Source organism: Eulemur rufifrons, chromosome 4 (assembly GCF_041146395.1).
Source record: "Eulemur rufifrons isolate Redbay chromosome 4, OSU_ERuf_1, whole genome shotgun sequence".
Classification (NCBI taxonomy): Eukaryota; Metazoa; Chordata; class Mammalia; order Primates; family Lemuridae; genus Eulemur; species Eulemur rufifrons.
Window position 1 is genome coordinate 84678905 of NC_090986.1, and position 26517 is coordinate 84705421.

At 49.0% G+C, this 26517-nt stretch overlaps 2 long non-coding RNA genes across 8 annotated transcripts in view; both read left to right on the forward strand.

Moving 5' to 3' along the window:
• The window catches only part of LOC138383028 (uncharacterized), a 201926-nt gene that overhangs the window by 117096 nt on the left and 58313 nt on the right, over nucleotides 1-26517 (forward strand). The gene's annotated exons all lie outside the window — the stretch shown is intronic.
• LOC138383033 (uncharacterized) lies at nucleotides 21957-24290 on the forward strand. The gene is made up of 3 exons (XR_011233502.1): nucleotides 21957-22089; nucleotides 22441-22526; nucleotides 24069-24290. It is a non-coding gene; the product is annotated as an uncharacterized lncRNA (long non-coding RNA).

Consider the following 26517-nt stretch of genomic DNA (forward strand, 5'->3'; position numbering starts at 1 on the left):
TAATCACAGGCAGCCGCATTGACCATTCAGATTCAGCCACGTTGACCAATCAGGACTCAGCAGCACTGCCCAATGAGATTCAGCCACACTGACTAGTCAGGACTCAGCCACACTGACCAATCAGATTCAGCCACACTGACTAATCAGACTCAGCCACGTTGACCAAACAAGACTCAGCAGCACTGACCAATCAAATTCAGGCGCATTGGTAAAGCACGTTCAGCCGCACTGAACAATCAGATTCAGCCACACTGACCAGTCAGATTCAGCCACACTAACTAATCAGACGCAGCCACATTGAGCATTCAGACTCAGCCAGGTTGACCAATCAGGACTAAGCAGCACTGACCAATAGATTCAGCCACGCTGACTAATCAGGACTCAGCCACATTGACGAATCAGATTCAGCACCACTGACCAATCAGAATTCAGCCACACTGACCAATCAGACTCAGTCACATTCAGCAGATTCAGCCAAATTGACCAATCAAGACTAAGCAAAATTGTCCAATCAAACTCAGCCACGTTGACCAATCTGACTCAGAAACTCTGACCAATCAGATTCAGCCGCATTGAGCAATCACGTTCAGCCGCTCTGACCAATCAGATTCAGCCACACTGATGAGTCAAGACTCAGCCACACTGACCAATCAGATTCAGCCACATTGACTAACCAGACACAGCCGCATTGGGCATTCAGACTCATCCACGTTGACCAATGAGGATTCAGCAGCACTGCTCAATCAGATTCAGCCACACTGACCAGTCAGAACTCAGCCACATTGACCAATCAGATTTAACCATACTGACTCAGCCGCAGCCGCATTAAGCATTCAGACTCAGCCACATTCACCAATGAGGACTCAGCAGCACTGACCAATCAGATTCAGCCACACTGACTCTTCAGGACTCAGCCACAGTGACAAATCATATTCAGCAACACTGACTAATCACAGGCAGCCACACAACATTCAGACACAGCCACGTTGACCAATGAGGACTCAGCAGCACTGCCCAATCAGATTCAGCTACACTGACTAGTCAGGACTCAGCCACAGTGACCAATCAGATTCAGCCACACTGACTAATCAGACTCAGCTACGTTGACCAATCAGGACTCAGCAGCACTGACCAATAAGATTCAGTCGCATTGGTAAGGCACGTTCGGCCGCACTGACCAATCAGTTTCAGCCACACTGACTTATCAGGCCTCAGCCACAGTGACCAATCAGATTCAGCCACACTGACTAATCTGACGCAGCCCCATTGAGCATTGAGACTCAGCCACGTTGACCAATGAAGCCTCAGCAGCACTGACCAATCAGATTCAGCCACACTGACTAGTCAGGACCCATCACACTGACCTATCAGATTCAGCGACACTAACTAATCAGAAGCGGCCACATTGAGCATTCTGGCTCAGCCACGTTGACCAATGAGGACTCTGCCACACTGACCAGTCAGATTCAGCCACACTGACTAATCAGACATAGCCCCATTGAGCATTCCGACTCAGCCACGTGGACCAATGAGGACTCAGCAGCACTGACGAATCACACTCAACCACACTGGCTAGTCAGGACTCAGCCACACTGACCAATCAGATTCAGCCACACTGACTAGTCAGACGCAGCCACATTGAGCATTCCGACTCAGCCACGTGGACCAATGAGGACTCAGCAGCACTGATGAATCACACTCAACCACACTGACTAATCAGACGCAGCCGCATTGAGCAATCAGACTCAGCCACGTTGACCAATGAGAACTCAGCCGCACTGCCCATTCAGATTCAGCCACACTAGTCACAGACTAGTCAATGTGGCTGCGTCTGATTGGGCAGTGCTGCTGAGTCCTGATTGGTCAACATGGCTGAGTCTGAATGGTCAATGCCGCTGCCTGTGATTAGTCAGTGTTGGTGAATATGATTTCTCAGTGTGGCTGAGGCCTGAAGAGTCAGTGTTGCTGAATCTGATTGGTCAGTGCTGCTGAGTCCTCATTGGTGAATGTGGCTGAGTCTGAATGCTCAATGCGGCTGCGGCTGATGAGTCAGTGTGGCTGAATCTGATTGGTCAGTGTGGTTGAGTCCTGAGTAGTCAGTGTGGCTGAATCTGATTGGTCATGGCAGCTGAACGTGATAGCTCAATGCGGCTGAATCCGATTGGTCAGTGTTTCTGAGTCATGATTGGTCAATGTGTCTGAGTTTCATTGGACAATTTTGTTTAATCCTGATTGGTCAATTTGGCTGAGTCTGCTCCGTGAATGTGACAGAGTCTGATTGGTCAGTGTTGCTGAATTCTGATTGGTCAGTGTGGCTGAATCTGATTCGTCAATGTGGCTGTGTCCTGATTTGTCAACATGGCTGAATCTGATTGGTCAGTGCTGCTTAGTCCTGATTGGTCAACCTGGCTGAGTCTGAATGCTAAATGCGGCTGCGTCTGATTAGTCAGTGTGGCTGAATCTGATTGGTCAGTGTGGCTGAATCTGATTGGTCAGTGCGGCTGAACGTGCTTTACCAATGCGGCTGATTCTGATTGGTCAGTGCTGCTTAGTCCTGATTGGTCAACTGGCTGAGTCTGATTCATCAGTGTGGCTGAAGCTGATTGGTCAGTGCTGTTGAGTCCTGATTGGCCAGTGTGGCTGAGTCTGATTGGACAATTTGGTTTAGTCCTGATTGGTCAATTTTGCTGAGTCTGCTTCGTCAGTTTGGCTGAGTCTGATTAGTCAGTGTGGCTGAATCTGATTGGTCAATGTGGCTGAGTCCTGACTAGTCAGTGTGGCTGAATCTAGTAAGTGAGTGCAGGTGAGTCCTGATTCGTCAACGTGGCTGAGTCTGATTGGTCAATGTGGCTGGTCTGATTAGTCAGTGTCGCTGAATCTGATTTGTCAGTGTGGCTGAGTCCTTACCAGTCAGTGTGGCTCAAACTGACTGGTCAGTGCTGCTGAGTCCTCATTGGTCAACATGGCTGAGTCCGAATGCTCAATGAGGCTGCGTCTGATTAGTCAGTGTGGCTGAGTCTGATTGGTCAGTGTGGCTGAGTCCCTGTTTGGTCAATGCAGCTGAGTCTGATTGGTTAACGCAGTTGAATGTGATTGGCAGTGGTTGAGTCTGATTGGTCAGTGCAGCTGCATTCTAATTCCTTAATTCAGCTGAGCTCCAGACGTGCTAAAACTGATCCCAGGCTCAGGTTTCTGGGAATCTCCAGTGCGGTGCAGGCGCGGCGTGGGGGCGGCCTCCAGTCAGCAAATGGCCTCGGGGCTCCATGTTAAAATCAGACTCTGTGATGCTGGGGGTCCATCTTGAAGGATGGGCTATCAGGTACAAATTTGTCCCCATTCTCCTTCTGAGCCGGACCTGTTCCCCTAGTCCACTGGGGACCCCAGCGGCAGCGCAGGGCCCGGCCAGCACCACCAGCCATGTGCCTGGGAAGCGCCCAAGTGCCTGTGAAATACAGATCGGTTCCGGGTCGCATTGGCTGCGGGTGGGCTGCAGAGGGTCAGCCGGCGCGGTCTGGGGCCTCCCGCAGAGGCCTGTGACAACGGCTGAGGCAGGGTGGGGAGGACGCCGAGCCCAGCCCTGATGCGAGGAGGCTCATTAGGGCCCGAGGGGTGGGGCGTAGACGGGACCTGGAAACAACTGAGAGCGGAAGACGCGTCTGTCAGAGCGTCGCCGCTGCAAGATCTTAGGTTTGTCACGCGACCCAGGTGCGGCGGGAGTGTGGGCAGCGGCAGCGACGCCACCTGCGCGGCGGGGCTGGTCTAACGCTCGCAGCGGCTGGGCTGTGACGACCCGCGAGGGCGTCTGGAGACCCCCGGTACGCCCTGGTGGCTTCGGCAGCTCTGTTCACGGCATGGGAAAGGTTTCTGACCATACGGTCATCCCAAGCAGAACCTCGTCCAACGCAGGACCGCAGAAACCTTCCCCAACTCGCTTCTTCACTGGGGTCGACTCCTGGGGTGAATCGCGTCCTGGGGAGTGTACACAACTGTCATCTTGACAACCTGAGGGTTTTCCTCGGTGTTGGATTGTGCCCAGACTCCCACATGGCTCTTACGGAGTAGGGTGGGTAGTGGTGGCGAGGCTAACTGAATGGATGGGAATTTGGGTAAAAGCCGTTGTGTGGCAAAGTCTCCTGGTGAAAATAACTCAAGCATTATTTCCCCTAGTTGGGAGAAGGACGTATGGGCCTGGTAGGTTTTTAAGAACTCCCTATCTGGGAGATGTATGGGGGCTGACGGGACAAGCAAAAGGCCACGGCTGTCACGAGGGGTCCTAGTTGGAGGATAGGTAGAGATTTAGGAACTGTCATAGATTCGTTGGCCACTCCAACCATCTGGATGAATTCAGAACCCCAGGGAGGGCATAGAGACAGTGTGCCGGGGCTAAGGATAGACAACGTAGCCCCAGTGTCACCCACATCTCCAGTCTTCATATCTAACTCCCCTCCAATTTTAATATTTAATTCTGTTAGTTGGTTAATCATGATAGGGGTTGTGTTCCATGAATGGCCCTGGAGTATCCCTGCTTTGCTGCTGGGAGAGGTCCCGGGGACTTTAGCAGGATTTAGTTGTAGCCAAATATTGGAGGAAATCAGGGGATTTAGGATCCATTCCAGGGCACAGGTAGATAACAAGGACTTGAACACAGTGCACAGGGCTTCAATCTACTAGCAAGTGTGCTTTAGTTTTCCTTAGAAGCATGATTTTCTCTGTCCACGTGATCATATAGGAATCTCAGATTTTAGAACTTCTTGAACCATGCTTGGCTAATTTTTTTTTTAACTTTTTGTAAAGATGGGATCTCACTGTTGCAAAGGCTAGTCTTGAACTCCCACCTGGGCTTCCCAAAGTGCTGAGATTACAGGTGTGAGCCACTGAATGCGGGAAATCAACAACTTTTTAATTAATGCCTTAGTGTTCTAGCTGATAAATCTTTGCCCACCCCAAATCATAAGTATATTCTTCTATGTTTTCAGAAATGTGATAGGTTTGTTTTTCACATTTAGAAACATGACTCAGCTTGCTTTTATTATTGGGTGTGGTATGAGATACAGGTCTAGGCATTTATTTTCCTCTAGAAAAAAAAAAAACTACATTGTAAAATCTAGGTGTGCCAGTACCATTTATTGAATATACCTTATGCTTTCTTTTCCACATTGAATTGAAATAGTGACCGTCTCAAAAACAAAGTGACCATACACATGTAGCTCTCTTTCTGGACTCATAATTTGTTCCATTAATCTTTTAATCTGACATACTATACTGTCAATAGCTATAGCTTTACAATTCTTGAAATATATGTCATCTAACTTCTAGATTGTTTTCATTATTGTAGGTTCATTGCATTTCCGTATTAACTTGCAATAAATTTGTCAACTTCTAAAAAAATTCTTCTGCAATTTCGATTGTAACTGTGTTGAATCTACAGCTCCATTTGCGGAGAACAGATCTCAGCAATGTTAAGTCTCTTGGTCTGTGAACATGATATAGCTCTTCATTTATTTTAGTTCCTCCTTAATTTCATCAGTGTTTTATAATTTTTAATATAGAAGTTTTGCACATATTTTATTACCTTTAATCACCAAATATTTTATGTTTTTATAAATGGTAGGTATTATTTTACATTTTCATTTTACAATTGTTGCTAGAATATAGAAATATAGTTGATTTTTTTGTATATTGACCTTTGTATCCTTCATCCTTACTAAATTGACTTATTCGTTCCAATAGTTTCTTTGTATGTCTCCGTTTTTTCTCTGTACATTATAATGTGACCTGTGAATAAAGGCAGTTTTACCTCTTTTCCATTGTTGCACTGGCCAGGACCTCTGATATAATAAATATAAGAGGTAAGAGAACAAATTTATTGTTTTTGACAGAAATTATTCAGTATTTCAGTACCCAGTGTGATGTTGGCTATAGGTTTTGGGGTTTTTCTTGTAGATAGCCATCATTAGATTGAGGAAGTTTCCTACTATTCATGATTTGCTGAGAGTTTTTTGTCATGAATTGGTTTTGAGTTTTAACAAATGTTATCAAAATTCTTTTTCTCCATCTGTTGAAATGATCATGTGATTTTTTTCTCCATTATTCTTTTACTGTCGTGAATAACATCAATTGATTTACAAATTTTGGACTGCCCTCATCTTCCTGGGGTAAACTCCACTTGATCTGGACGTACTAGCCTTTTTTTGCTTTGTAAAAAAATTAGCATATAATAGTCTGTGTATAAAAGGTATTGCTTTTTTTTTTTTTTTTGGAGTGTTCTTTTCAGGTTTTGGTATCAACATTATGCTGGCCCTGTGAAACAAACATACTGAGAAGTCTTCCCTCTTCCTCACTTCACTCATGGAGTTAGTTAAGATTGAATTCCTGGCCGGGCGCGGTGGCTCACGCCTGTAATCCTAGCACTCTGGGAGGCCGAGGTGGGCGGATCGTTTGAGCTCAGGAGTTCGAGACCAGCCTGAGCAAGAGCGAGACCCCATCTCTACTAAAAATAGAAAGAAATTATGTGGACAGCTAAAAATATATATAGAAAAAATTAGCCTGGCATAGTGGTGCATGCCTGTAGTCCCAGCTACTCGGGAGGCTGAGGCAGGAGGATCGCTTGAGCCCAGGAGTTTGAGGTTGCTGTGAGCTAGGCTTGACGCCACAGCACTCACTCTAGCCCGGGCAACAGAGTGAGACTCTGTCTCAAAAAAAAAAAAAAAAAAAAAAAAAAAAGATTGAATTCCTGCTTTATTTCTACATTAATTGGTAGATGGAATTCAATGAAACCATCTATGCCTGCCATTTTCCTTGAGGGGGAAATTTTTAATTACAGATTTAATTTCCTTAAGAGACAGGACTGTTCATATGATTTATTTCTTCTTGTATTCATTTTGGAAGGTTGTGGTTTTCAATGAACTTATGTCCATCTGAGTTATAGAATTTATCAGATGAAGTTGTTTATTATACCCCCTTATTTTAATGTCTATGTGTTCTGTAGTAATGTTCCCTTTATTGTTCATGACATTCATAATTTGTGTTTTCTCTTTTTCTTAGATAAGTTTTGTGAAGTGTTTATAAATTTTATTAATCGTTTTAAAGAAACAACTTTTGGTTTTGTTTATTTTCATCTATTCATATACTTTTGTGTTCTTCTCCTTTTTCTGTTCCCATCCTACTTTTCTGGGCTTAATTTTTCTGCTTTTTCTAGTTTCTTAAGATAGAACCTAAGATCATTGATTTTTAAACCTTTCTTCTTTTCTAATATAAGCATTTAAAGCTATAAACCCTCTAAGCACTGTTTTAGCTGCAGTCTACAAATTTTGATATATAGTATTTTCATAATCATTTAGTTCAAAATAATTTCTTTCATTGTGATACATTCTTTCACCCATGGATTATTTATAAGTGTGTTGCTTAATTTCCAAATATTAGGGAAGTTATTATCTTTTTTATTCTTAATTATACTGTAGTTAGAGCACATACTCTCAAGCATATTGAGGCTTCTGTCCATGATAAACACACCAGACAACAGGCAGTATAGGACCGTGATCTCTGAGAGAAAGGAAACATCCACCGTTAGCCCTGTGGCAGTGTGGCTTCCTGCTTGGAAGCACCCTGCAGACCATGGAGCAAGGACAGACTTCAAGCAAAGCAGAGGTCTCCCTGAGTAAGGCAGAGATTGGAGTTCATAAAAGATAAGGCAGTTAGAAATTGTAGGGCGGTGTTCCTGAGAGAAGGGAATTATGTAGAAAAAGAGCTCCAGAAATCTTCAGGGAGACCCCCTTGATCCTTGACAGATACTAATGTGTATATTTGTAGTTAAAACTCCATGAAGCTATTCTATGGTTTAACCTTAAAATAACGTACACTTCTTCTGCTCAGAGCGCTCTGCCCAGAAGTAGTCACCCGGCAAGGAGTTTTGAAAGTGCGGTGGGGACTATGGGGAGCAAACAAAAAAAAGTTTTGAATCCCACTGTTGCTGCCGTAATGTCTACTTTTTAATATTTCTCAATTTTGTAAGGTTGTTAAATCATTTTCATAAATTCTCTAAAATGCCCATTTCTGTTTATAAGTGAACTTAATATTCTAAAAACAGATCATTTAAATAGTTAATCTTTAAGGCCGGGCGCGGTGGCTCACGCCTGTAATCCTAGCACTCTGGGAGGCCAAGGCGGGTGGATCGCTCGAGGTCAGGAGTTCGTGACCAGCCTGAGCAAGAGTGAGACCCCGTCTCTACTAAAAATAGAAAGAAATTATATGGACAACTAAAATATATATATATACAAAAAAATTAGCCGGGCATGGTGGCACATGCCTGTAGTCCCAGCTACTCGGGAGGCTGAGGCAGTAGGATCGCTTAAGCCCAGGAGTTTGAGGTTGCTGTGAGCTAGGCTGACGCCACGGCACTCACTCTAGCCCGGGCAACAGAGTGAGACTCTGTCTAAAAAAAAAAAAAAAAAAATAAATAAATAGTTAATCTTTAAATCAAGAGATTATACTTGTGTCACATAGGAACTGTATTTAAATTTTTAAAAGTAAAGATAATGGCAAGCTAAGTAATTAGACCTCCTACCCATTGAAGACAATTAAAAAACCTAGAAAAAATATTTTTAAAATCTTCCTAAAAGCACCTAAGAACTGGCCAGATAAGAAGAAATTGCCAGGCCACAACCTAGGAAAGAATGGGAACCCCGAGAATTAAGCCTAGCATTAGGAACAATTTTGCCTTGAAAAGCATAGCCTAACAGAGAGTAGGCTATGCTTTTGACAGCCTTCTGACAATAAAAGGACAAAAATCAGAGTCCTTGGTCTGTCAAGGGTGGGAGCAGGTAAGGTACCCCTTCCAATGTGCTTACGAGGATGGGATCCCAAAGGGCTGTGCCCTAGAATTAAAGTAAACCAGCCCTTCCTCAGACTATAGTTATCTGAGTAGCCTAGAGAAATCTCAAATTTTGGTCAGAATAAAGGGATTCTACATAACTAGTTCCCTGTGCCACCTGGCAGTAGCAAACAAAATTTCTCTCTGAGGAAAAGTGACATCATCCTTGGGTTCAAATTATTTATGTGCACAACTTATCAAATTCAGTGTCTAGCACTTAATCAAAACATAACCAGGAACCCAAAATGACATCATGAGCCAGAAAACAATAGACAGTACAAACAGATCCACAGGGATTCCACTTACTGGAATTATGAAATACAGGCTGTAAAACAACTATATTTACTATCTTTTAGAAGAGAATAGCTAACGTTAAAAAATTTACCACAAACTAGACAACATTAAAAATGGCATAACAGACTCGGAAAAAACTGGGTAAAATTCTAGAACGGAAAAATTCAGGTAAACAAACTTAGGAACTTAATAGATGGATTTCACATCAGAATTAGTTACAACTGTAGAACGAATTTGTGAAATGGAAGGTAGGTTATAAGAAACTGTCCAGACTGAAGCATGGGGGAGACAAAAGGATGGAAAAATACAGAAGCAAAGAGATGTGATGGATATTGAAAAGATCTAACACGGGTTTAACTGAAGTCCCATGAAGGAAATTACTTCTAAAAATTCTCAGTATTTTATAAACATGTTCCATGTCAGTAAAGAAAGATCTATCTCTTTTGTTTATATAAGCTGCATGATAGGTATTCCATTATATTTAAAAGGGTTGGGAGAATTTAAATTCTCATGATGTATGAATGTCCATTTCATCACCCTTAATAATACAACATAAGATCAGTCTTTGCCAATTTGATAGGTAAAAATCCATCCATTTTAATTTGCATTTTTGATAGTAATGTGTTTATACATCTTTTAAAAATATATTTGAGCTTACGAGTCTAGAAGTTGTCCAAACACAGCTTTTATATATTTTTGGCATATTACTAGTGTGCAGGAACACTTTCTGCATTAAGTCTATTACCTCCTTGTTTGAAATAATTTTCCTTAGTTTAGCATTTTGTTTAATTTCATTCTTGGTTCTAATTGTTTCAAAGAAATTTTTAAATTGTTCCTGAACTCCCTTTCACATCTCCTTATTTCTTTGTTTTCCTTTACAGCAAAAAATTTTGAATGGGTTGTGTGCACTCACTGTCTCCAGTTCTTGTGAATCTCCTCCCAACAGGCATTCATTCCCATCATCTGACCAAGTCAGTTTGACCCCTGTGCTGCCAAATTCCGTGACGAGTTCCAGTCTTTTTTTTTTTTTTGAGACAGAGTCTCACTCTGTTGCCCAGGCTAGAGTGAGTGCTGTGGCGTCAGCCTAGCTCACAGCAACCTCAAACTCCTGAGCTCAAGTGATCCTCCTGTCTCAGCCTCCCGAGTAGCTGGGACTACAGGCATGCACCACCATGCCCGGCTAATTTTTTCTATATATATTTTTAGCTGTCCATATAATTTCTTTCTATTTTTAGTAGAGATGGGGTCTCGCTCTTGCTCAGGCTGGTCTCGAACTCCTGAGCTCAAACGATCCGCCCACCTCGACCTCCCAGAGTGCTAGGATTACAGGCGTGAGCCACCGCGCCCGGCCTCCAGTCTTCATCTTACCCCGCAATCACCATCCCCTCCTCCTTTACACACCCTCTTCTGTTGTCCTCCACTGTTCCATATCTGCATCTACTGGTTTTTCCCCTGCTACACATATTCTTCCTTCTAAGTCTCCTTTGTTGGTTCCTTTTCATCCCTTCAACCTTTTTTGACTTTGGAGTGCCTCAGTGCTTAATCCTTGAGTCTCTTCTGTCTTTCTGCAGTCAGGAGGTGATTATATTCAATTCATAGATTTAAATCTCCATTCTAATGAATCCCAGATTTACATCACTAACTAGGTCAGTGTTATCTAGTGGAAATATAATATAAGCAATATATGTGACTTTATATTTTCTAGTAGCCACATCAAAAAAGGTTAAAAGATATGGGTAGAATTAATTTTAATATGTTCTGTTTAATCCAGTATATCAAATATTATTTCAACATGTAATGAAATAAAAATGAGATTTTATATTTTTTGTCGTATTAAGTCTTTGAAATCTGGTGTGTGTTTTACATTTACAGCACATCTCAATTCAGATTAGTCACATTTCAAGTGCTTAATAGCCACATGTGGCTACCGGACAGTGCAGCTCTTGTTAACTTCACTGATTTCCAGACCTCTGTCTCTCCATTTGAATGTCTAATATGTATCTCAGCATTAATGTGTTTCTCGGAATTCATATCTATACCAACAGAAACAAATCCTTTAAGTTCTAACCTCAATAGATCCAGGATCTAATCAGTTCTTACCTCCTCTGCTGCAGTCGCTGTGGTCCTGGCCATCACTGTCTCTTGCCTAGGTTATTACACTAGCCTCCTGACTGGTTAGATAGCCACGTGACTCTCTTTCTCCTTCAGTTTGTTCAAGTCTGACCTTATCAGAGAAGTGTTCCTTGACTACCTTGTTTAAAGTGCAAACCTCGCTAGGCACAGTGGCTCATGCCTGTAATTCCAGCACTTTGGAAGGCCAGGGTGGGAGGATCACTTGAGACCAAGAGATTCAAGACCAGCCTGGGCAACAAAGCGAGACCCATCTCTGCAAAAAATTAGCTAGGTGTGGTGATGTGCACCTGTAGTCCTAGCTACTTGGGAGGCTGAGCCAGGAGGATTGCTTGAGTCAAGGAGTTTGAGGTTACAATGAGCTATGATGACGCCACTGCATTCTAGCCGAGGCAACAGAGTGAGACCCTGTCTCAAATAAATAAATAAGAAAAAGTGAAAACCTCTTCTCCTTACACATATAAATGCGTACCCATGTAAATTGCTATTTCCTTCTCCCTTCAATGCTTTATTTATTTATTGTTTTAGGGTTTTTGTTTTTGTGACAGTTTCGAACTCCTGGGCTCAAGTGATCTTCCCACCTCAGCCTCCCTGGTAGCCGGGACTACAGGCACATGCCACCCTGCCCAGCTTAGTTTTTAAGGTTGCCTGTCACCATTTCTCTTTGTTCAAAGAAAGTTTGATAGGACTTTTTACAGGATATATCTTTACCCTTTTCAGTTCTCTCTGTGGTTGATTCTGTGTTCACCTGTTTCTGAGTCTTTTTAAAAATTTGTTTTCCTGAGCAACAAAGAAGTGTGGCTTGTAATACAGAGTGGTCATAGGGTCAAGATTGTGTAGATACTCAGGCGGCTGTGATAGAAGGATCAGGAAAATCTCCCTCAGTTGACAGTTTAAAACCTAATGGAAATTTTCTAAATAAGGTAAAATCAATATGATTAATAACAGAATTTTATTTGACTTTATAAAGAGACAGTATATGCTAGCAAATGTTTTTGGTTCATTGATTATATTGAGGCTTTTGTGAGAAAATGCTAGAAGAGGGAAAAGGGTATATAGATTGTTACCAGCTCTATCCTCTCATGGCTGCTATTGCCACAAAGTGCATTAGAAGTTGAATTTTACATTTTATTAATACTAGTTTGGAACTCCAGATAGACCATGTATTATTTATCATATATTTATAATTTAATTTAAAATCATGTTTTCAGGATTCCCTGGAATTAAGAAAAACATCTGATATCACAGACTTAAGGAAACATCCTGAGAGGCACGTCAGATGTATGAGCTTGCAGATACCTGTCAGGGGAAATTGAAATAGTATTTGTTTTCTGTGTAGCATATGTAACCATACAGAATAATAGCTAAAAGGGACCTTAAGAAATCATCTGCTTTAGCCATTTGCCTTCAAACAAATACATAAAACAATATAGAATATTAAAGCTCTTCATTTATTGAGATTTCAGTCTCGGTTTCATCAGAAACTCCTGGCATCTTACCTGTTCAACCCAAACTCATACTGATTTAATTTTCCATTTTCTTTCATTTTATTCCCCTATAGACAAAAGCAAAAAATGTTTTTTGAAAATGTCATAAATTTGAAGAAGTAGCTACTTTCACTGGTGCATTTTAATCTTGATTTTAATTTATTATATAATTTGCTTTGCATTTATTAAAATACCCTTATAATTCAGAGCACAATGAAGAATGAGGAAGTGGGAAGGTAGAGAAACAGGGAGGTGTTTAAGAAGCCAAATTAGTTATAATGTTCTGAGGTCATTTACGTTTTCCTTCCATCATTCATTCTTCTGATGAGTTTATTCTGGCATCTCAACTCCAGAAGCAGAAGTATTGAGGACAGCTGAAAGTGGCAATTGGAAACAAGGGAAGACTTCCAATAACAGTAATACTCAAAAAGATGTAGTGACTTGGGGCTTTTCGATGGATATATTGTAATAGCACAGCAAAATATTTGCTTATGTTAAGGAAAATGTAAATTATTTTCTGTTAAAAAGATAATATGTTTAAGAACAATTTCCATGCAAAGTGCTTACAACTTAAAAAAATCTTGGCCAAGTTTGATTTAGGTTGAAAAATACATTGATGATGGATAAAGTTATTACCTTAGATTGGAATCCTTTTTTGGTAAAAGAAAGTATGAATTTGAGAATTGTTTACTTCCTTGACTTCTAGAAAGAATATATTTAGTCATAATTCTTGATGTCCTTGTTTTCTGAAGCTGTTTTGTGTTCCCACAGCCTCTCTATCCTGAGTAGAATCCATTTAAACTTGACAGAGAAACGCAAGAAATTTAAAATGTTTCTACAGGCCTGTCATTGCTATAGAAAAATGTTTGGAATCTTAACCTAATCTTTTTTTTTTATTTTAAAGGGAATTTCAACTTTTTAAAGAGATGGAGAATTTGCCATCAGTGTGCTGTCAGAAAATAATGCAGAGAGCCACGAAAGCAGAGCTGCACCTTTTAAATGTTCACCATCAGACGTGTCATCATCATTGTTGTGATATTTACAAACTTGTAATGGAAAATGGGGAGGGATTAAATAGGTGTTTATTGGTTTTAAATCTGCATTTTTTAAGAAATGTATCACTGCCTTTAAGTTTATTCTGGAAATTTTTCTTAATTTTCATTTGTGAAGGGCAGAATGAGGGGTAGATTGTAACTGGGCTTCTTAGCTGGCCTAGGGGTAATGGACTTTTCCTAGAAAAAGTAATATATTTGAACTTTCTGTAACGTCCAAGTAAGAATGAAGTCAGGGGAGGTTTGCATGACATTCTACCACATTCTCTCTGATTTATCCATTGAGAGATGTTTGTGCTGCCCTTAGAAAAGCACATTAATTGTGGTTCACTTTCTTTTACTCACCATTTAAAAGAAAAAAATTTAAGATCTAGAGAGTTAGCACTAAGCGTATACTATATTAATATTAGTGTTCAATGGATGACTTAGGCCGAAATAATTTCGTTTTGTGGACTTACATTTTGAACAGGAATTTACAAAGTAACTCTGCTAAGAAGGAATTAGGGTCGGCACTGCTGTCCTTTTTGGGAGACGTAGACATGTGAGTTTGAAAGAAAAACCACTCGAGGGCACAGCACTGGGAGAGCTGCCCCCCGTCAGTGGGATCAAGGTCGCCATCCGCCTGCTCTGCTTTCGCTTCCCGGGTATGTGTGTGTGTTTTAGGAATAAAAACTTTACTTCATTTAGACAGAAAACATTTTAAACAGAGATTTTTCTTTTCTGTCTTTACAGCTGATGGAAGAAGAATCACACGTGTGAGTTGATTTCATCTAATTTAGAACTCATTACATCTTTGAAATCACTTAATCCAGTTAACTTTAAATTTTCTGTTTTGGTCCCTATTGAAAACATTGGTGGATTCTTTAATGAAGTGTTTATTATCTTTTTTACTGATATGTAATATTTGTACATATTTATAGGGTACATGTAATATTTTGTTACATGCATAGGATGTGTAATAATCAAGTTCAGGGTATTTAGGACATCCATCACTTCATATATTTAATATTTATTATTTCTGTGTTGGGAACATTTCAAGTCCTGTCTTCTAGCTATTTTGAAATATAAAATATATTGTTAACTATAGTCTGCTATCAAACATTAGATCTTATTCTTTCTGAAGTGTTTATCTGTTTAGCTTTTCAGGAGCAGATTCTGAACTAGATGATCAAAGTGCTCAGGATGTTGATGTTTCTTTGAACCTAAAAAAGACACTCTCTGAAGTAAGATTTTTAGAAAGTTCATCTGTATAAATCTTTAATTTTATGGCTTCAGTAAATTATAATTTTCAGAGACTCTGACATCCTTCTTTTCACTCAACTAGCTTACTTTATATGCTTACTTTATAGCTTACTTTAGTTAGGAGGAACATAATGGTGTATTTAAGCCTATTCAAACAAATCAGCAATATGTGTTGAGTAGAGTAAGCATATAGTTTATCACCAAATCTGTAGACTTCTGAGGATGAAAGAGAGTAATAGTAATGTTAATCATTCACCACAGCAGTAGGTATAAATCTGGACTGTCCCAGGCAGATCCATGATATATGGCCACCATCATGTTGCGTGAGTGCAGTTAAAACTAATATCTTGCACCTTCATGTCATGAGGTAGAATAAAGTAATGTTCTATTTGTTTTAGGCAGGGCAAAGTTTTAATTTCTCCTTTGTTGAAATGTTCCCTAAATCCCTGCATGGGACTGGCCTACAGACCAGGCTCATCTGTGGGACGTCCCAGATTCCCTAAATATCTGGGGAGGACAGGCCTATAAACCAGGCATCATCTGTGGGATGTCCCAGGTTCCCTAAATCACAGGGGAGGACTGGCCTACAGACCAAGGCTCAACTGTGGGACGTCCCAGGTTCCCTAAATCCCAGAGGGGACTGGCCTACACACCAGGGCTCATCTGTGAGATGTTCCAGGTTCCCTAAATCCCTGCAAGCGACTGGCCTACAGATCAGGGCTCTTGTGTGGGATGTCCTAGGTCCCCTAAATCTCTGGGGGGACTGGACTGCAGACCAGGGTTCATCTGTGGGCTGTCCCAGGTTCCCTAAATCCATGGGGGTGACTGGTTTACAGACCGGGGCTCATCTCCAGGCTGTCCCAAGTTCCCTAAATCACCTGGAGGGGGGACTGGCCTACAGACCAGGGCTCATGTGTGGGATGTCCCAGGTTGCCTAAATTCCTGGGGGGGGGGGCTGGCCTACAGAGCACAGATCTTCTGGGGACTCTCCCAGGAGTCCAAATGGGTGGGCGACTGTGACAGCCACTTAGGTTCCCTTAATGCATGTCTTTCTTCCTTTTCTGTAAGAGATCAGGAACTCGCTGGGCAGGGCATCTAAGAAGGATTTTTCTCCCTGGTTCCTGCACATCCCAGGGTGGGGACAGGACTAAGTGATGAGCAGAAGGCCGCTGGAATTCCTGGGCTGACCTGGAAGGGAGGAGCAGCCATTACCCGTCTCTTCCTTGTGATCAGGTGTGGAGCCTGTGTGTGATGGCCGGAGCCCCTGCTGCTGCTGTGGGCCAGGAGGCGGTTCCAGCGGGAGCTGTGGGAGGCAGGAGGAAGGCGGCAGGACACCGGGGTTGGCTCTCCCTGCCCACACAGTGCGCCTCAGTCATTTCTGGACACGTCCAGGCTGCTGTCTCCCACCCTGAAGTCTCACTCCTCTGAGCTCGTTCGTCGGGAATGTGGCTACATCTACCCTATGTGCTGTACTGAGGGAGGTGAGTTGCGTTAAAAACCTCAAAAACTGTAGGTAAAAAGGCTCCTCATCTGTTTTCTATCAAAGTGTCTTCCCCAAACTTCACTTGAATTCAGAAGAGCAACCTGCAGGCAGCCCCAGGCCCCTCCCAAAGTCACACAGTCCTGGGTAGCTGTGGGAGCCCTGGGCAAGGGAGCTGCCAGGAATTTGCAAACCGTGGGCACCCCGCTGGCTGAGAGTGGGGCTCTCTGCCTCCTGGTCACTCCCTCCGGGCCACCCCCCTTCCCTATCGCTTCTCCACCTCCCGTAACCCCCACCTCCGGCCCTCCCTAGAGCTCCTCCCTACCGCCTGCCCAGTCACTCCCTCCCACCCACCTCCAGCTCTCCCTACAGCTTCCCCGCACCCTGAACACCTGGTTCCCCCAGGCCCCTACCCAGTCACTCCCTGCGGGCCACCCCCCACAACCCTGCACACCTGGTCACTCCGGCCCCGCCCAGCCACCCCCTCCGGGACCCCCTGCCGCCCCCTCCCTTCCTACCGCTCCCCCCAAATCCGGGCCACCCGGCCCCGCCCTCATCGCTGCTGGCCGCCCGGCCACTCTCCTTTCCTCCCTCCGTTCTTTCCGAGTATCCTCGGAGCCTCGGCTGCAGCGCCCGCCGCACATCCGCCGTCCGGCTCTCTCCCTCCTCCCTCGGTGGTTTCCGTCCATCCTCAGCCCTCTCTGTCCTAACTCGGTCCTCGCTGAGGCCTTTCGGCTCTCTGCGCCAAACCTCTTCGGCCCTTCCCGTGGTCCCCCGGCCTTTGTCGCCAACTGTAGGCTCTTTCCGTCACCCGCGGGGTGCACAGTCCTGGCCCTGGGGTCTGCTTGTGCAGGCCCTGCGGTTTCTCGGTGGTCTTGGCGTCAATGGCACCTTCTGGAAGAGTCTTCCTGTTGTCCAGACTGCGGGGGGTTTGCGCCTAGATCCAGGTGCTTCTCGCACAAAGATCCAATGATTGAGAGAGGGTTGCCAAGGAAGGAAGGAATTTTTAACTGGACAGACCTGGAGAAAAGCAGCTGCTCAAATCCGTCTCCGGCTAGGGGAGCTCTCGGGCTCTCGGGGAGGGGACGCGAGCCCGGCAGGTGGCGAGTCCCGGGGCAGGTGGGAGGGGGGAGGTAGTGCCGGGGCAGGTGTGGGGGGTGGCGACTCCTGGGGCAGGTTGTGGGGGTGGGAAGTCCCAGGGCAGGTGTGGGGGGGTGTCCGTGAGTCCCAGGGCAGATGTGGGGGGGGTGTCGGTGAGTCCCGGGGCAGGTGGGGATGGGGGACGGCGAGCCCCGGGGGCGACGGAGGTGGGCGGATGGCGAGCCCCGGGGCTGGAACTCTGACGCCTGCAGTCCCAGTTACCCGGAGGCTGAGGCGGGAGGATCGCTGGAGCCCAGGACTTCTGGGCTGTGGCGCGCTGTGCCCATCAGGTGTCCGCAGTAAGTTCGGCATCAACATGGTGACCTCTCCGGAGCGGGCGACCACCAGGTTGGCTAAGGAGGAGTGAATCCGTTCAGGTCAGAAACAGAGCAGGTCAAAACTCCCTGGCTGATCAGAATCTCAAATCCTTTGTCTTGCAAAAAATCCTTCTTTTCTGGGAAACTCCAAAGGTCCAGGAGTTAGTTAAGGGAGAGGATTACATTGGGGTCGCCAAAATTTGCTCGGTGAGGGGCAGGTACAGTCTCTGGCCACACAGGTGTGATTTTACTGTTGGTGTCTCTGTCAACTAAACTAAAATCTTAAGTCCCCCTCCCCCACCTGCTGACCGAATGGACCCCTCCTGGCCAAGTGGATGCCCTAAAACATTCTGTGCAGAACCACTGCCTTTTCCCGGGGCCATATTTAGTCCAGAATCCTCTTTTCTAGACCCACACAGCCTAGCTGGCTTCTCTGGAATCTTCTGGGCATTGGAAGTGATGAAAACTACATGGAAGAGAGAAAGGAGATATTATGTCTTCTTTTCCCCTGGAGCAGTAGGTGCCAGGGGACCCTGGGGTCTGAAGCCACCCTCAGAGGCCTGGCGGGCAGCTCAGAGCCCACCTGTGAGCAGGGGTCCGCGCCAGCTGAGACTCTGCCCTGTGTCTGGAGCCCCCCACTCCTGTTGGGAGCTGGGTTCTCGTGCAGATGGGGGGCAGATGGAGGGACCTCCCGGCAGGCGGGGCCTTTTCCCCTTTGTTTCCTGCACTGCAGTGTGTGGGGGGCTGTCACCCTCCCTGGAAACTACACCCCCTCCCCATTGTCATGTGGGGGCTGAGCCTAGAGACTGGCTGCCCCCCAGGTGGATGGGACATGGGGACATCTGCATGGGACATGCACACCGGGGGTGTGACGGTGGGGTCCCACCTGGGCACTCGCCCTCTCCTGAGAGGATCTCTGTGCCCCCTCCCCGCCCACTCCATGGTCAGCCTGTCGCCATTGGCAGTTTTTAGGGGCCAGAGACCTCTCCTGGGGGACTATGGCCCCCACCCGCAGGGAGCCACTCCTGTGGAGGGTGGGGGTGGAGCTGCCCAGTGCTAAGTCCCTGGGGGCTTTTGGGGGCACCTGTGGCAGCATGAGCCCACCTCCAGCCCCCAGCCCAGAAGGACCCTCAGCCCCCAAGAGCCTCTGCTGCTTCAGGGGCTCGTCCCAACAGCCCTGGGTGACCTGAGGAGCTGGGCCCAGCATACGCTGTTGGGCTGATGGGCGCGTGTGCACCCCGGGTGCAGGCATGGGGTCAGCAGGGCCATCATGGGTGGGTGCAGATGTCCAGTTGGAGCAGTGATGACCAGCGGGGGGCTGCCCAGGGCCAAGGGCGGGGTGGATGGGCTGCAGTCAGGGAGGGCTTCCCGGAGGCAGTGTCCAAAGTGCCCTGTGAAGGCTGGGCTGAGGAAGGGCCTTACTAAGCCCCAGGGGCACAGGCACATGGGACAGCCCAAGATGCGGTCCTCTGGCCAGAAGAATGAGAAATGAGGCTACGGGCACCTCCCTGGGATCAGGCAGGGCCTTGGGGAGAAAGCAGGAGAGGCGGTGCAGGACCCCCTGGGCAGGGCCTGGGGGTTCCAGGTGCCCCTGGAGGAACAGCTTCCCTTTGCCCTGGGCCAGGGCTAGTGGGGCCTCCCAGCTTGGCTCAGCACTAGAAGGGCCCATTTGCCAGTCTGTCTCCCCCCAGGGCTCTGATGGCAGCACTGGGTCCCAACTCGCTCCATGCCACCTGGCCCGGGACTCAGTGGCTGGGGGCCAGTCAGTGGATGACAGGACAGAGCCTGTCCTGAGACAGCACTGACTGTCAGATGTTCTGGGGGCTGGACTTGCTTGGTGGTGGGGGCACTGCCTGGCCACCTGTCCTGGCTGGACATCATGCTGTGGGGACACTGGAATGTGCTCCTGTCTCCACCTTGGTCAGGCCCACTGCCTGGGACCTCCCCCCGTGAGCCCTGTCTGCAGCCACAGAGCCTGAAGGATCAATGTGACTCCGAGCTTCCAGCCAAGGCACCCCAGGCTCAGGAGGGGGTTTCTGAGAGGGCTGGTAACTATCTTCATCACTGTCCCCAGTGCAGGCCCGTCCCCTGCGTCCTTCTGCCCCTGGCAAGCAAACCCACAGATGCCCCTGTGGGGCACCTTTGTCTTGCGTCACCTGCTGTGGCCCTCCCAATGGGCAGGGGCACCCTGACACCCTAGGTCCCCACAGGTTTTCCATGTGGCCTATGTGCTCATGAAGTTTGCCAACTCCCCCCCCACCCCGGGCCAGACCTCTGGGTGCTGGAGCAGTCCAGGGACTTCGGCCACACCTACCAGCTGTGGCAGTTCTTCGCCTGTGAGTCTCGGGAGCTGTGGGGCCTGGGGGGTGTCCCCAGCGGGGCTGCTGTGACCATGGCTTCTTGAGGTCTCGGTCACCAGCCCGGCCCTCATGCCCAACCTCTGTGCGGGTCAGGATCGTCTGTCTGAGGACCGGGAGGCAAAGGGAAATTCATCAGGTCACCCCTGACTTCCGGCACAGCTGGACCCAGGGGCTGGTGGTGGCAGGAATCTCGGTGCCATCTCCTGGCTCCCTCTGGGCTGGCTTCATGTTCGACAGCTCCCTGTGGTGGTGACACAGGGCCCTGGCGGCTCCCAGCTCGCTTCCTGCCAGCTCAGATGCCTGTCAGGAGAGCCGGGTCCTGGCACTCACGGTGCACGTCCAGCATGGCCAGTGGGGCGGGAGCGCCTCCCTCAGCCGGGTTCAGTGACCTCTGCCCCAAGTCCTGTTGGCGGGTGGAGCCTTGGCTGGGTGACCCATCGAGGGCGCAGCTTTCCCACCTCAAGATGAGGTGGCCGGGCTCAGGCTCAGGTGACCCGTCCCAGAGGCAGCCTTCCGGGTGGTCAGGCTCAGGGAAGTCAGGGAGCCCAGGGGCCCCGCCTCTGGGCCTGCGGGCTTTTCTGGTGGCCTCAGCCGTCCCTGTCCGCCCTTTCCTGCGGCCTCCAAGAGGGACTGCCTGGAGCGACCTGGGCCGCGGACACTGGCGCCCATCACGCGGGATGACGACGCCATCTGCCCCACTGAGCACTCGCGCTCGCGACCCGGAGAACGGCGAGGTGGGCCGGGGACAGCGTGCTGGCGGTTCTGCCAGTCTACTCCTGGCGGCCACACCTGGCCTCGCCGCCCACGCCGTCTGCGGACCGTGGTGTCCCTGGGGAACAGGCGCCCAGGGGACCATGAACTGCTCCCACTCGCCGCTGCTGCGCAACTTCACCAAAGCCACCAACGTCCGCTTGCGTTTCCTGCGCACCAACACGCTGCGGGGTCACCTCACGGGCAAGGCGCTGCGGGACCCCACGGTCACGCGCCGGGTGATCCCACCCTGTCTGGCGTGCGGGGCAGCCCCTGGCGGACGGGGCAGGAGCCGGCTCTGGGGGCAGCCTGGGCCCGAGGCCCTGGGACTCGGGGGCGGGTCTGGGCCTGGCGCTCGGGCCGGCAGGGCGGTGTTATCGCGGCATCAGGGACGTTGGCGTCGGCGGCCGCTGCGTCTGCCACGGCCACGCGGATGACTGCGATGCCAAGGACCCCTCGGGCCCTCGCAGGAAAGGCCGTTTCAGGAGAGGCCCTTTCAGCCGAGGCCCCTTTTACACGAGGCTCCTTTCTGATGAGACCCTTAAAGGTGACCCCCCCCAGGTGAGACCCATCTTAGGTGGGGCCATTTCAGCACAGGCCCCTCCCAGGGGCCGCCCCGTTTTTCTGAAAGACACAGGACAGTGAGCCCATCTGACTTTCCATTTCCAGATCCTGGCTGGGAAGACGCTGAACTGGGAGTCTCACTGGTTCTCCGGCAAGGCCAGGAGGGCTCCCTGGCGCCGCCGTCCCCGCCCCGATGAGCAGCGAGGGCTGCAGTGCCGGCGCAGGCCACCAGAGGGCGCAGCGCCCTTCGTGTCCCCGGTGGCTTTGCCCGCGGCGTGAGAGGACGCGGTGCCGCCACCTTAGCGTCGCCCCGCAGGCGCCGCCTCCATGCCGCCCGCCGGCCTGGCCTCAGACCCGAAGTGACCACGACCTCCCCGTCCGCCCTGAGACGCGAGGCCCCGAGGGTGAGTGCGACCTTCCCGTCCGAGCCCCGCGGGCACCGCCTTCCCGTGCGCAGCCGCCTGCTGAGGGGCGGCCGGTCCTCAGAGACCCGGGAGGGGCTCCGTGGGGACGTGTGGAAACGGGGCACCCGCACTCCCCACCCCACCGAGGTCCCCCGCGCCCAGGACGTGGTGGCCACGGGTGTGACGTCCACGCGGTGGCCTCTCCACCCCAATGGGGTAGCAGCCTCTGAGCTGGACGTGGGTCTGGCTCAGCCTCTGTGAGGGAGGTCGCTGTCCTCTCTGTGTCACTGGCAGGGTGTTCAGGTGGTTGCTCATGAACACAGTTTCCTTACTGTAATTCCATCCTTCCAGGGAACGTGGCGTCGCCGCGCAAGGTCCTCTGTGTCCCGCCTTCAGAGTCTCCGGCGTCCTTGCCGTGTGAGGTCCGCTGCTTCACGGTAAGTCCTCCCGTGTGTTTCACCGTGTGTTTTGCAGCAGGCACACGCTCCCAGGTCGTCACCGTTGACCCCAAATCAGGAAATACACCATTGTCCCCGACCGTCCCATCCCCCAGGCCCGCTTCTCCGCCTTCCCCAACTGGGGGAAAAATGTGTCTTTCCCTTTGGTTCCAGTTTTCTTTTCCCGGAACCGTTTCTGAGACTGTCCCTCAGTTTCCCCGCCTTGGCAGATCTAAAGGGCAGAGATGACTCCAAGGCGGGTGTGGGCAGCGCTTCCTCCTGAGCACACAGGCCTGGCCACGGCCTGCAGACCCTGCGCGGTCCTGCCTGCTGCCCTCTCCCATCGCTCTACCTCAGCTGTCTGCAGACCCCGCGGTCCTGCCTGCCGCCCTCTCCCGTCGCTCTACCTCAGCTGTCTGCAGACCCCGCGGTCCTGCCTGCCGCCCTCTCCCATCGCTCTACCTCAGCTGTCTGCAGACCCCGCGGTCCTGCCTGCCGCCCTCTCCCGTCGCTCTACCCCAGCTGACTGCAGTCTACTCTGCTGTCATTTTCAGCTGCACAGCAGGCTGTTGGTGTCTCCGGGCTTTTATTCGGGTTCTGTCAACCTGTCCCCACAGTGGACACCCTTAGCAGATTTTCTAAGGCTTTGCCCAGCTAGACACTTAAAGTCACAGCAGTTTGTCATATCTAACAGTAGAAAAAGTGGGTGATGTGATTTTTCAAAAGGCAAAGAATTTCTTTTTTTCTTTCTTTCTTTTGAGACAGAGTCTCACTCTGTTGCCCAGGCTAGAGTGAATGCCGTGGCATCAGCCTAGCTCACGGCAACCTCAAACTCCTGGGCTCAAGCCGTCCTCCTGCCTCAGCCTCCCAAGTATCTGGGACTACAGGCATGCGCCACCATACCCGGCTAATTTTTTCTATATATTTTTGTTGTTCAGCTAGTCTCTTTCTATTTTTAGTAGAGATGGGGTCTCACTCTTGCTCAGGCTGGTCTTGAACTCCCGATCTCAAACAATCCGCCCACTTCGGCCTCCCAGAGTGCAGGATTACAGGCCTGAGCCACCGCACCCAGCCCCTCCCAAATTATTATCTGATATATCATGTGCAAGAATCACCTTCAATTTATACATAAACCAAGGAAATAGTAGCTAAACACAGAGTTCATATTTGAGATAATTAGTAAAGAAAAATTAAATCTCACTGCCAAATGAATGGCAAATGGCCCACTTGATCATGGAAATTTCATAAGAATTTACTGAACCACATGTTACCTTACTGTAATTCTCTAGCCATGTGTGTGCACACCGGTTGCAAGGTATCTCAGGTTTGCCCACTGATGTTTACATCACCAATCGATATAGTTAAGTGATAAAGTCCTAGTCCATATTATGACAACGTATATAAATATCTGAAAGCACCTTTTAAAATTTCACCGTTTTTACCACTTGTGAATATATAATTCAATGGAGTGTCGTACATTGCCCGGGTTGTGCAACCATCTATTTATTAATAGTTCCAGATGTTTTTCTTCTTCCTCTGAAGGAAACTCGAAGCCCGTTACGAAGTCACTTTCGTTTCCCTGTCCCCCAAGTCCCCGGCAAGCACTAATCTGTATTTCATCGCTGTGGATTTGCCTGCTCTGGACATTTCATACAAATGGACTCATATAATATGTGGCCTTTTGTGCCTGGTTTCTTTCACTTAGGACGTTTTCGAGGTTCATCCGTGTTGTGATATACATCAGTACTTCATTCCTTTTTTCTGTATGATTCAATATACACAGCATTCACCGTTCTTAAGTGCACACTGCAGTGGCTCGAACCACGTGCACATCGCTGTGGAACCATCACCACCATCCGTCTCCAGAATTGCTTTCATCTTCCCCAAGTGGAACCTGTACTCGTTAAACATCCACTTCGTATTTTCTCTTCCCCAGCCCCTGGAAACTACTCCAGCTACCTCATAAGTAGAGCACACTCTATTTGTCGTTGTGTGCCTGGGTTGTTTATCTTAGCACGATGTTGTTACGTATGTCAGAATTTCCACATTTTTAAGGCTGAATTGTAGTTCACTGTGTGGATGGCCCACGTTTTATATATCTGCTCATCTGTCAGTGGACACTTGTGTTGCTTCCACCTTTTGGTACCGTGAATAATGCTGCTCTGTCCTCATGGGGCCTCCTCCTGGGGTGTGTTATAAGGACACCTGTCACTGGATTTAGGGGCCCCCATCTCAAGATCCTTAACTTAATTACTTCTACAAAGACCCTATTTTAAAATAAGTTCCTATTCTGAGGTTCCTGGTGGATGCGAATTTGGGGGCGCTATCACACCAGCTGTACCAGCGGCACGAGCAGTTGCCAGGGGTGTTCACCGGAGGGCCAGGTCCCAAATGGCCCTGCTCAGCTCCCTGCCCAGGGTCCCTGTGCACAGCTGGGAGCTCAGAGGTCCCCGCAGGAGGCCGGCTCTCAAGGGTGCCCATTCCCCTGCCCTCTGCTCACACCTGAGCTGGCTGGGCCAGGCCCACTCCCTGCCTGTCAGGTTCTGGACTCTGCGGCTGCCTTGCCCCTCCTGAGAGAGACAGAGACAGGAGAGTGAGGGAGACAGACAGAGAGAAACAGAGAGCAGGGGAGACAAAGAGGCGGAGATGGTCACACACGCAGAGGAAGGAGGGGGCAAGTAGGTGTGGCCACCTGGGCGGCACAGCGACACCACATAACATTTTGGGAGTGCCACCTGCCCTGGAGCTCCGTGGATGGAACTGACTCGGTTTTACCAAAGGATGGTCACGGAGCCCCATTGTCCTCCCCAACCATGTGAACCTGGTAGAAAGTCCCAGGGCCTTCCTGAACCAGCGGGATCTACACAGCCAGGTGTGGGTCAGGCCCTGGTGGGACCAAGCCTCCCAGGGAAGCCCAGAGAGGGGAGCGGGGGGACCTGTGTCCACACCTGTCCTACCCCTCCGCCCTCTGCAGCAGTAGGGTGGGGAGGGGGCAGCTCTCCCTCCTGGAAGGCTCTCTGGCTGACCAGACCCTGGGCTACTGCTTTGGGCCAGGAGGGTGTCAGGACACTGACTTGGCAGCGGGGTGGGGTGTGGCTGTGGGGTGCAGAAGTTTCGGGGACACAGGGCTCCTGGGCAGCTCCCTGTGCCCAATCCACAGGTATAGGACTGTGCAGGGGATAAGGGGCTTCTGCTCATCCCCCGGGCCCTGCAGGCCCCTCTCTGTCCCTCCTGCATGGTTCGACTCCCCCCTCAGCGTTCCCCCACCTTCCCACCCGGGGAGCTCCGGGGTTTGGAGTTTCATTCCAGGTGGCCTGGGGCTGCTGGCAGTGGGCGGTCGGTCATGCTGGGCCTCAGCAACGCCTGGACGTCTGTTCAGCCTCTCCCTGGAGAAGCAGCACCATTCTCACCCTCCCCCTCCGCAGAGCCAAGGCAGGACCAGCCCCATCAGACACCACCCAGCCCACAGGACACCTGGCCCCTGGCCCTGGAGTTTGGCTGCCCGCAGCCTCGGGCCTGCTGAGCCCCTCCCGGGGACCTGGCCCAGGGCAGGCTCTGTCCTCAAGCAGCACTGCTAGGGCCCTCTCACTGGAGCCACGTGGGGCTCGAGCAGCCGGATGCCAGAACAGGGGCCTCTCGACCTGGTTCCTGTTTTGGGCACAGAACCACGCAGCTCAGCACCTCACCTGCCTGGTCCCAGCCCTGCCTGTGTTCCTGGGCCTCCCCAACGTGCCCCATCATTTTGTTTGGAGTGGGCAGCTGCTGGGGGTTGGGGGGCTGAGGCAATATGGCAGTGATCAACAGCTCCTGCTTGTGAGCACTTGTGAGCACCTTGCAAAGCACCTCAAAATCCACCAGGGACACAAAAGCCAAATTCAGGAGATTCTTGAAACACACGTGGGGGCCTCTGACCCTGGCAGGCGGGGACTTAGTGGGAATTGGCTGGCCGCAGGGCAGACAGCTGACCCTCTACATCAGAAGGCTCCGAGTA